The sequence below is a fragment of the Nomascus leucogenys genome, unplaced genomic scaffold (assembly GCF_006542625.1).
Source record: "Nomascus leucogenys isolate Asia unplaced genomic scaffold, Asia_NLE_v1 000976F_64060_qpd_obj, whole genome shotgun sequence".
Classification (NCBI taxonomy): Eukaryota; Metazoa; Chordata; class Mammalia; order Primates; family Hylobatidae; genus Nomascus; species Nomascus leucogenys.
Genome location: NW_022095992.1, coordinates 7,863 through 19,510, shown reverse-complemented (window position 1 = coordinate 19,510; position 11,648 = coordinate 7,863). Strand labels below are relative to the sequence as shown.

General features: G+C 43.4%; 1 pseudogene; it reads left to right on the top strand.

Moving 5' to 3' along the window:
• The first annotated feature begins 9,921 nt into the window (after nucleotides 1–9,921).
• On the top strand, nucleotides 9,922–10,836 carry LOC100601210 (annotated as a pseudogene).
• Nucleotides 10,837–11,648: the final 812 nt, after the last annotated feature.

Here is an 11,648-nt window from a genome sequence, read left to right as displayed (position 1 = left end):
TCAGCCACATATGGCTTGCTGTTTGCTCTTTGTAGTTTATTGACATCAATTGACCTTTGATATCTGGAGAGACAAGGAGAAAAGGAGGAAGATCATATGTTTACTGTCTGCCGGGAAACTGTCACAGGTTTTGGATTGTATAAACTCCATGACATCAGAGACTTGGTGTGTGTTGGTCAACCCCAGCACTTAGATCCATGCTGGGGACACATAGGTAGTTGGAATTCACCACTTGATTGAATAAGTATTCATCTGTTGAGCTTGCTACTTTTGTTCCCTGGTTAGTTCTGTGCCTGCAGAGAACTCAATCCAAGTAGAATTGACTGACTTTTATTTTAGCCAGTATATTATGATTTCTTATAAGTGCATTACTTAAATTTCAATTAGAATTTATGAAATATGTTATTTGTTACATATGACACCATTATAGTTAATATTGAACAATCTTTTTCTGAAATCTTGGAATGACCCCTATGCCTTATTTCTCTTATGTCTCTCTCTCTCTATATATATATATTCTCTCTCTCTCTCTCTATATATATATATATATATATATTCTCTCTCTCTCTCTGTCTCTATATATATATATATACTCTCTCTATATATTTTTTGGGAGACATAATTTAGTCTGTATATATAGACAGAATATATCTATATATAGAGCATATATAGTAAATGCTTGAGCATATATATTATATATAATAGCATATATATACTATATATATAGTAAATGCTTGATCACATATATTATATGTATATATAAAGGATAGTAAAATATGTCATTAAATTGTATCCTCTTTGTTCATATGGGTGTCATTATTACTGTAATAAGTTAGAATCACACATACTTATCGTTATCAAAATTGTAAAATGAGAAGAGCTTCTCCGCCATTAATAGCAGCTATTTCTTTCCAATACTTGCCTCTTGAATATTTATTTATATTCAAGGTTCGGGAATTTGTTTCACCCTGCCCTGTCCACGAGTAGTGTTCAGTAAAGATGCATGTGCATATTGTTTTTGAAAATATGTTTTTAAACATAAAGTATTTTAGAAAAGGACGATGTTCTATTAAAGCAAGGTAGTGAGTCTCTAGATTAGCGAATCTTATGAGTACTTAAAGAATGTCTGTAGACCAAAATTTTGGTCAGAAAAAAATGGGAAAGAAAGCTGGAGAATTTGCTTTATATGAAAAGAGGCAGGTTAAGACTATAAAAGCCAACTGCCTGGGAAACCACTCATTAGAAAAATGTGCCATTCTCTGTCTTCAGAAGTTACAGGATATATCTAAAGAGGCTTTGTGATTTCACCCAGTTCTCCGTGTCACACCTCTGAAGTGCCTCCAGAGGATTAACAATCACAGTGAATATTTAGTAAATGTTTGATCTTGATGTTGAGTTCCTGGTGCTCAGTAAACACTGGTTCCCTCCCTTCCTTCCTGCCTGCTTTGAGGAGGAGAACCCCAGAGCCTCATGGACTGAAGTGATTTTTAAAATACCAAATAAGTAAGTCTACAATTAGATCAGAGGAAAAGACGAGTTTGAAGAGAAGGGAGCATGTTTACTGTGGGCGAGGAGGAGGTCTGATCATTAGGGTAGATTGTAACAGCCATTTTGGAATGGCCTTCGGCCAACAGCTGCTGAGCATTCGAACTCATTTCTGCAGTTCTTTCTCAGCTGATGTGTTCTTCCCATCAGCGGTGAGTCAGGTTCTGGCCCTGACCCTAGTGGCAGACACTGGCCGACTGACCGTAAGCACCGCCCCTGCCCCAAAGGCCCTCCTCCCTCTCAGAGATCAGAGATCTTTCCTCCTTTAGAAATTCCACATGTAGGTTCTGGGGGAGTCCAGCTGGACCCATGGGAAGCCATTCTCAGCCTCCTGGCAATACAATAGTAACTGGTAGATGCTTTTCCCTATATTCGTGTGCTCAGGCTGCCATAACAAAATACAACAGATTGGATGGGCTAAACAACAGAAGTTTATTTTCTCACAGTTCAAGAGGCCAGAAGTCCAAGATCAAGGCTCTGGCAGGGTTGGTTTCCCTTGAGGCTCCTCTTCTTGGCCTGCAGACGGCTGTCCCCTTGCTCCCCTCTCCATGGGGTTCTCTCTCAGTGTGTGCAATCCTGTTGTATTTCTCTGTCCTAATCTCCTCTTGTCTTCTTGTAAGGACAGAAGCACACCAGTCATATTGGATTAGGGCCACCCTAATAGCCTCATTTCATCTTAAAGGCCCTATCTCTAAATACAGTCATATTCTGAGGTACTAGAGGTTAGGACTTCCACATATGAAATTTGGGAGACATAATTTAGTCTATAACAACCAGTCAGTTGCTCAGTCTTTTTTCTGTGTTTAAATTCACACACACCAATATGACACTTGGAAAAAAAGCTAAACAAACAACAATAGCAAAAGCAATGGTCTCAGAAATCAGAAGAGCTGGGTTTGAGGCCAGGCTTCGCCATTAACCAACATCTCCCTTCACCTCCATATTCCTGGTCACCTCCTCTCATGAAGCAGGGATGAGACCACCACTCATTTTTCCAGCCTCTGCAGCCTGTTGGGAGGACCGAGTAAGAAGATGTGTGGGGAGCCCTTCACGGCTGTTCAATGTTGACCATCACTTATGTGGGGGCTCCTGGTCCAGTGGCTTAGAGAGTGGGCTCTGGAGTTGAACTGCCTGATCCAAATTCCAGGGTCACTGTCATGAGCTGGTAAACCTTGGCTAGGTGATTTCCTTCCTCTGTCCCTCAGTTTTCTTTTCTGAAAAATGGGAATGATGATAGCTGATATGGTTTGGCTGTGTCCTCACCCAAATCTTATCTTGAATTGTAATAATCTCCACCTGTCAAGGGTGACAGGTGTAGATAATTGAATCATGGTGGTGGTTCCCCCATACTGTTCTCGTGGTAGTGAATAAGTCTTGTGAGACCTGATGGTTTTATAAATGGGAGTTCCCCGACACAAGCTATCTTGCCCGCCACTGTGTAAGACATGCCTTTTTTCCTCCTTTGCCTTCTGCCATGATTGTGAGGCCTCCCCAGCCATGTGGAACTGTGAGTCTGTTAAATTTCTTTTTCTTTGTAAATTACCCAGTCTTGGGTATACCTTTATTAGCAATGTGAGAACTGACTAATACAGTAGCGCTGACTTTATAGGCTTGTTGTACAGATTAAAGAAGTCAGCACTCACTAAAGCTGCGTCATAGTAAACAACCCAGCACGTATTTTCTATGATTATGTTTTGTATGTGTCATCAACCTCTTGTGCTCCCTTCCAGTCTAGCCCCATCTCTCACATCCAGTGCCCCCTTGGTTTTCTCCTGAAGGGGGGTGTCTTTAGCAATGGTGGTGGCCTTATGGTCCCTCAGAGATGAGAGAAGTGGGAAATTTCCCCAGCCTGGTGCCCCGAGGCCTGTGATGAGGCCAAGTGTATTAGTCCATTTTCACAGTGCTGGTAAAGACATGCCTGAGACTGGGAAGAAAAAGGTTTAATGGACTTAGACTCACAGTTCCACATGGCTGGGGAGGACTCACAATCATGACAGAAGGCAAAAAGGAGCAAGTCGTGTCTTACATGGATGGCAGCAAGCAAAGAGAGAGCTTGTGCAGAGAAACTCCCATTTTTAAAACCGTCAGATCTCATAAGGCTCATTCACTATCATGAGAACAGCGCAGGAAAAACCCATCTCCCATAATTCAATCACCTCCCACTGGGTTCCTCCCACGACATGTAGGAATTGTGGGAGTTACAATTCAAGATGAGATTTGGGTGGGGACACAGCCAAACTCTATCATTCCACCCCCGACCCCTCCAAATCTCATGTCCTCACATTTCAAAACCAATCATGCTTTCCCAACAGTCTCCAAATTCTTAACTCATTTCAGCATTAACTCAAAAGTCCACAGTCCAACATCTCATCTGAGACAAGGCAAGTCTCTTCTGCTTATGAGCCTGGAAAATCAAAAGTAAGTTATTTACTTCCTAGATACAATGGAGGTACAGACATTGGGTAAATACAGCTGTTCCAAATGGAAGAAATTGGCCAAAACAAACGGGCTACAGTCCCTATTCAAGTCCGAAATCCAGCAAGTCAGTCAAATCTTAAAGCTCCAAAATGATCTCCTTTGACTCCATGTAAGAGGTGGGTTCCCAGGGTCTTGGGCAGCTCTGCCCCTGTGGCTCTGCAGGGTACATCCTCCCTCCTGGCTGCTTTCACAGGCTAGTGTTGAGTGCTGCTTTTTCAGGCACACAGTGCAAGCTGTTGGTGGATCTACCAATCTGTGGTCTGGAGGACGGTGGCCCTCTTCTCACAGCTCTATTAGGCAGTGCCCCAGTAGGGCTTCCCTGCCCACATTTCCCTTCTGCACTGCCCTGGCAGAAGTTCTCCATGACACCAAGGTGGCAATTGCCCTCCATGGAAGGAAGCTGTCTCACTCTGCCCAAACTCCCTGACACGTCTCTGCTGCTGGCCTGGAGGTGCACAGGGCAGAGAGGAAGTCCCTTTCAGAGATGTCATGATAGTGGCTCTAGAATTTGGACCAGACAGTTCAACTAGAGAGCCCACTCTCTAAGGCACCAGGCCAGGAGTTCCCACATAAGTGATGGTTGACATCCAATGGCTATGAAGGGCTCCACACACAGATTCATCAGCCTCCTGGAGAAATGACTCAAGGTGCATGTACTGTTGCGGAGCCACCAGAGCCATCTTTTCATACTGATGTAGAAATAAAGACCAACCAGATGAGAACAAGCAAAGGCTGTTTATTCAGAGCTTGGATTTTGGCAGAGACTCAAAGGCAGGCAGAGTAAGAAAGCTTCATAATGGAAAAAAGGGAAGGCTTCAGGTGTGCCTTGATTGGAGGCTGTTAACATGGGGAAGCTGTGGGCAGTTAAGTAGAAACGACATCCTATGTGATTGGTTAGGGGAGCATATTTAGCTCTCTCTGGCTGGTCCTAAGTTGGAAATTTGGATTTAGGAAAGCTGTCGGTTATTAATCAAGTCCTGGCCCTTGGGGGTGGGTTATTACAGGGGCTATTGTTTGCTTCCTGGATTGTTACTAGAGATAGCAGTCTGACTCCTGCAAGTCTGACTTACATCAGGCTGGCTTCCTAGGTGTTTACTGGAGATAAGGGTTGGTTTCCTGGGCTGGGTGCTGCAGGTTATGAGTCAAAGTTCTATTTTTATATGTGGTCTGGTCATATTTGTTTGTATATTCAGTTTCTCTTGGAGGGAAGCATGTTGCCCACAGGGCTCTTACAAGGAGACCTCGCAGGCTTCATTGTTCGTGTATAAATCTGGGCCAGTCCTTAACACCCATCTGCTTCCTACAGGACTTTTGCAGAGAATGGCAGTGGCTGCCTTTTATTTTGTCAGGGTACTTGTGGATATAATGTAATTTTTTTCTGAAGTCTCTTGGCTCCAGGTCTTATTTCAAAGCTGAAACCAAAGTAACATTTTGGGCCAGAAGGAAGCAGGTGTTTCCCATTTTAGAATTTCAGAAGAAGAAGGCTCTAAGAACGTGGCTAAGTGGAGTAAACATGTATAGATGGGAGCTAATTACATAAGTTTGGTTGCCATAAGCTCTTGATCTATGCAAATATGCTTCTGAGAAGAAATGTTAATTTGGAGACTGGGAGATTCTTTCTGCATGTATGATACTGAATAAATTACTAACCTTCCTGAGGTCTTATACATAAACTAAAGGCAATAAATCCAGGCCTCAATGATTTTGCAGATATCCAACCCTCCTGGAGATACCACGTGTACAAAAAGTATTCTGAGCCACTTTCTATGGTAGTATTGTCCTCATTGTGCAAATTTCTCCTTTGCTGGGCTGCCTGCTCTGCAGACAGAGCTCATTTCAGATGCCACTATGCACAGGTGGGCATCTCATGCTGGCTCTTAACCCGTGGCATGTGCTGCTCCTAATTTTAATTGTGCAAGTCTCTTTACTGCTTACAAAATGGATTTTAGCCCTTGGAATAGTATCAAGGTCCTCCAGGTCTGGTCCTGGCCTTAGTCTGTCCCTAGTGCTCTAAACAAGTCCTTACTCTCACAAAACCCAGATATATACTCATTGTCTCCTGAACATACCAAGTATGGTTTCACTTTGGCTCTCACAGTTTTCCTTTGCCTGGAATCTGCACGGCTCCTTTTCCCTCCCCAACTCACCCCTGACCCTGCTTTGCTCTGGTTTTTATCCATGAAAGGCCTGATTCAAGCCTCACCTCCTCAAGGATGTCTTCTCTGACTGTATCAGACCACGGTGATCTGATTCCTTTTATTTCTGAACAACTCTCCCATAGCACGCCTGGCATTCTTATACTTTTGGTAAGTGGGTAAAACTATACGTAATGTTTTTGGTTATCTAACTATATCATATTCTGCGTCTTCCACTGGACAGTAAGCTTCAGTATGTCAGCAACTTTTTTTTTTCCACACAGGGTCTCACTCTGTTGCCCAGGCTGGGGTGCAGTGGTGCAATCATGGCTCACTGCAGCCTCAACTTCCCTAGGCTCAGGTGATCCTCCTGCCTCGGCCTTCTCAGTAGCTGGGACTACACGTGTGCACCACTATAGCTGGCTAATTTTTCTATTTTTCATAGAGACAGGGCTTTGCAATGTTTCTCAGGCTGGTCTCAAACTCCTGGGCTCAAGTGATCTGCCTGCTTTGGCCTCCCAAAGTGCTGGGATTACAGGTGTGAGCCACTGTGCCCGGGCTCAGTGACTGTTTTACTACCTTATAACCTCACTGCCTAGGATTACACATTGTATGTTTCAATGCTCTATAAAGGTTCATTGAGTACAATGATGAAACAATGTTGATTAATGTGTTAAGCATATTAGAAAACTAAAGGAACCAGTCCCTGCTGGTCCCAGCAATAAATAGTTGCCTGAAACCATTTCAGATCCAGAGGGAGGGGTTTTGGGGACTTAGCCTTTATTATAGTTGCATCTGTAGTAATTCAAGGGGAAAAAAGAATAGCTTTAAAAATTTTATTGTAACAGAAACACAATGACAGCCACTGCATGCCCTATGGAGGGTTTTGGGTCTTGGAACACAGCTAAGCAAAGCCCAACCCGTGGCCCTGAGGGTTCTGACAAATGGAATGGGGCAGGTGTGGGGGGCAGGTGGTGAGCCTCCATGCAGGTACAGGGAGTCTTTTTGAGCAGAAATGAAAAATCTAGCAGGGATGCTTCAAAAGATGACTGGAATTCTGGGCAGAATGGAGGTGAGGAGCAAGACCAAATAATGGGGACTATCACCCATCAGCTGGGCCAACCCGGGCAACAGTGAGCCCGGGATTGTGTGTTAAGAGGCCCAAGCAGACAGGGAGACCAGCACTATTGTGGACTCTGCCGGCAGCCACCTCCCTGTGTCTTGGGGTCGGCTGGGTTTCAGGTCCGGGGAGGGGACATTGCAGGACAAGGCAGGCTCTGTCCTAGAGAGCCAGGGCTTCTATTCAGATCAACAAGAAAAGGCTCAGGCATGGAGAAATATCATGAGGGTGTTTTGGGGTTGGGGGAGGGGTGATCTTGTTCTCAGGAATAAAGTAAAAGCGCAGATGCTCTGGGCCCAAGTTCAGAGTTGGTTTTGAGGATGTGAGTGAGGATGACTGTAGAAATAGAACAGATGTGGAGCCTGGTGATGCTGCACAGCTCCAAGGACCACAGAAGCAAAGCGACTTCAATATCCAAAGTCACAGTCCTTGTTAGCAGCAAATCTAGGCTTCGAGCCGCATTCATGTGATCCGCCTAGTCCAGGGGCAGAGTATTTGTTCTAACTTACCAGGATTTTCATACAGTCTTCATTAGGGCTCTCAGTTTCTGTGGTGGTGCCAAGACAGTTTCAGGTTATGCTCTGAGAGTGAGCGATTAAGGGAAAAGGATTTAATGGAAGCAGATATGCATTCTCCTGCTTAATATTGAGAGGTTTTTGTGTTAGATCTTGATCAAAAAGCTGACCTTAAAAGACATCTGCAGTTCAAAGATGGTGACTTTGACAATGACAATGACCATTACAATTTCAGTTCCTCTCTGAAGAGCTGAAGAGAAGAGAAAATAAATGCCTGGAGTTCAAAAACAAGACAATGGCACCAAAAATCCATCAGAAAAAAGAAAGTTTTCCTCAAAAAGAGGATAACACAATACCCGGGGTGGGGGGGGGGGATTATGCCTTCAGTGAGGGATTTCATAAAGAGTTATGACATTTCAGATTCTCAGGAAGTTAAAATAGTTGTATCTTCATTGTGATATGCCCCTTAGGAAATCAATATAATTTATTGTGCCTCTTCAGGGCCCATTTTTTATGCTTTGAAGTCTACAGGACAGAGTGAAGGAATAGAAACTCATTTAAGATAGCTCAAATAATAGATGGGTGTATTATATTTTCGGAATCCAAGGACAGAAATTGCGGGGCATCTCAGTGGAACTGGAAATTCAGGAGCAAAGATTGTTTTGTCTTCTTGCAAGAGCCTTTGTGGACACTCAGGGGCCTCATACTCTCACTTCTCTCTGCTTCTCTCCTACCTCCCTCTGTGTCTTTTTTCTGCTCACAACATGACTGGCAGGCTAATTGCATGGCATTACTCCGAGACTACATTCTTTGTGTACCTTGGGTTGGGTTTTTGAGAGACATTCTCTGGCTCAGTGCAGTCTATTGAATGACTTGCAATGAGTCAGATGCCAATCAACTTTGCTGGGGGAGAAGGTGATGCTGTAGTTGAGGATGAAGGAGCAAGGCAGCAAAGGCTTGCAGGGTACATCACTTTGGATGGGGTACAGGTGGGGAGGGGCAGGCAACAGTCAGTATCTGCATCATAGACTATCACGGCAACAACAATGCTATAATTTGGGTGTTCTCCCAGGCTGCCACACAGGGGCATTGCTGTGCACACTTGAGAATACTTTATGAAGTTGCCATGCACAGCTTGTCATTTTGGCGGTCCCATTCCCTCAGCAACCCTGAGATCCCAGTATCTTCCTAGACGTGCAGTCTTCTAGCTTCTTATGCACAAAAATGATATTCCTACAAATGGAGTCCAGTCACCTGGTCAAATGACACTGGCCAAGGGAGAACTCAGAGAATGCATTTATTTGGCCTTGCATTTGACAGTAGCTTCCTTGCAGTGGCTAAGGGTATAGGTGCTGGAGCTGTACTACCAAATCCAAATCCTGGCCCCACTATGCAATAACCATATGGCCTTGAGCAAGTGATTTAGCCTAAGTCTTCGTTTCTCCACTTGTGAAAAGTGCATAATAAAACCACTCGGTGAGAAATAAAACACCCAGGAATAGTGAGAAATATGCTCTGAAAACAGTTTTTGATTCCTAGAAAGTACTCAGTAAATGTCACCTATGATTACTATCATTATTGTGAATCTCTCTTTCATGTCCTATGGACCTAAATGAATTGAAAGCTCTAAGTCAATGACTTCCCCACATTACTCACAGCTCTTGACCTAACTCCCTCCCTAGACCTTTGCATGTACTTAATGTTAACAAGTGCTTGGTGACTAATCAATTGGTTTGATAATGTTGCACTTCATGCTCTGTATTGAAAAGGCTCTCACAATCAAAGATAGAAAAGGATGCATAAGCAGTGAAACCTTGACCTGAAGTTGAGCAATTTTCTAAGTACAAAGAGTATATCTTTCAAAGCTTTGTGTGTGTGTGTGTATAATTTCTGTATATGTCCCTCCCCTGAAATATTAATATAAAGAACACCCAGAATGATTTCTCCTATTTCTTTGATCCCTATCAATACTATCAAAAATTGTCATCTTCTATACTGAAGAATGTTTAATCTGTTCCTTGAGCCTGAACATAAGACCAGAGAGCTGGAAAACCCACAAGAAGCTTTAACACAGATTCACTCTTTCTTGTTCTTTTCTCCTCCAGGAGCCAAGCTGTTTCCGAAGATCATGAACCTGTCTTCTGAGCACTGTAACATATCAGATTGGCTGAGGCTAGAAGCAACAGTGAAGGCCTCTGTCTATGTGGTCACCTTCTCGTTTGCCACAGTCATCACTGTCATCATTCTGGCAATAGTGTTACAGGATTCAAAGGTGCGGGGAGAGGGCTGATACATCCTCCTTTGCCAGCATCTGCTGTGCATCTCTTCCTACTGTGGCCTGGGGATCGTTTTCTAAGGAATGTGGGTGCTTCTGGCCAACAGCCCCCTGCTGATATGCTGGGTTGTGTTTGGAACCAAGCTGAGCATTGGAGATGGGATTCTCTTCATACTGGCTTTGATGGCTCTCAACACTTATGTGGCAATTTGCTGGCCACTGAAATATCTGTCCTTTGTAGATTCAGTTAAGTATAGGATTCCGGCTGGGACTTGGACGACCATTATACTCAAGAATGTTTGCTTGTTCGTTATAGAGGGCACTAAACCCACTGTGGGTGCAGTTTTAAAATCGGAACCCCTTTGCCCTGTGATCTTGAATGGCACTCCTGTCAGGGCCACTGGCATGGTTTGTATTTTCCTTCTTTTGTCTGTCATTCTTATAAGCTACTCTCTGATATACCACAAAGGAAAACGGGCTGGCCATTTTAATAGGCCAAATATCAAAGCAAGGAAAACAGTCCTTATTCATTTAGTGCAGATAAGCTTACATATCATACCAACCCTGATATTCATAGGTTTGGGGAAGGTGTGTGGGGTATTTTTCTTTGCTTTAAATCTTGTGGTTTTTGGCGTTTTTACATTTGCCCAGTGTTTTAATCCTCTGATCTATGGGCTCTGGAATAAAGAGCTGCAAAGCAGATTACACCATTGGATGTGTTGTCAGCTATGGTGTGGTCACACTTTCAACAGCGGAGGGCTAGTTTAGAAAAAAAAACTCAGCCATTTGAATCAATAACTCTAGTCCTAATGGTCTCATCAGCTAAGGCTGAGGACCTATCTTTCACTCAACCTAAAATTGGTGCCTTCATTTGATTTTGAAAGCAATATGAGTAAGTCAAAGTCATTTGTTTGGCTTACAAACTAGACTACTGTGTACGCTGAATTGACCTCAGTGAAATCCTTTTAATGTCTTTAACTTTAAACCCAGGCCAGTGTTTTTAGCAGTGTGCACTACTGTGTTTGAGCAGTTAGGCAGATCTTGGGAATATACTTGTTTTTAGAAACCGAGAAATAGTCCATGGTTAATGTGAAGGGAAGAAGTTTGGCATTTCCCATTATACTAATTAAGGTTAGGTTCAGCTGCATATAATAAAAATACAGCAACAAAATAACAGTGGCTTCCAAAAGTTAGAGATAGATTTTTTTTTTTCTTTAAGACAGGTCTGGCTCTGTCACCTAGACCTGAGTGCAGTGGTGCAATCACAGCTCACTGCAGCCTTGGCCTCCCAGCCTCAAGTGATCCTCCAGACTCAGCCCCACAAATAGCTGGGCTTACAGGCACATGCCACCACACCTACCTAATTAAAAATAAATTTATTTTTTTGTAGGAACAGGGTCTGAATATGTTGTCCAGGCTGGTCTCAAACTCTTGGGCTAAAGTGATCCTCCCACCTCAGCCTCCTAAAATGTTGGGATTACAGGTGTGAGCCACAGTGCCCAGCCATTTTTTTTCTTATGTAAAACAAACCTGGAGGTACATAATCCAGGCCTATGTGGCAGCTCTGCAGTCAACAAGCT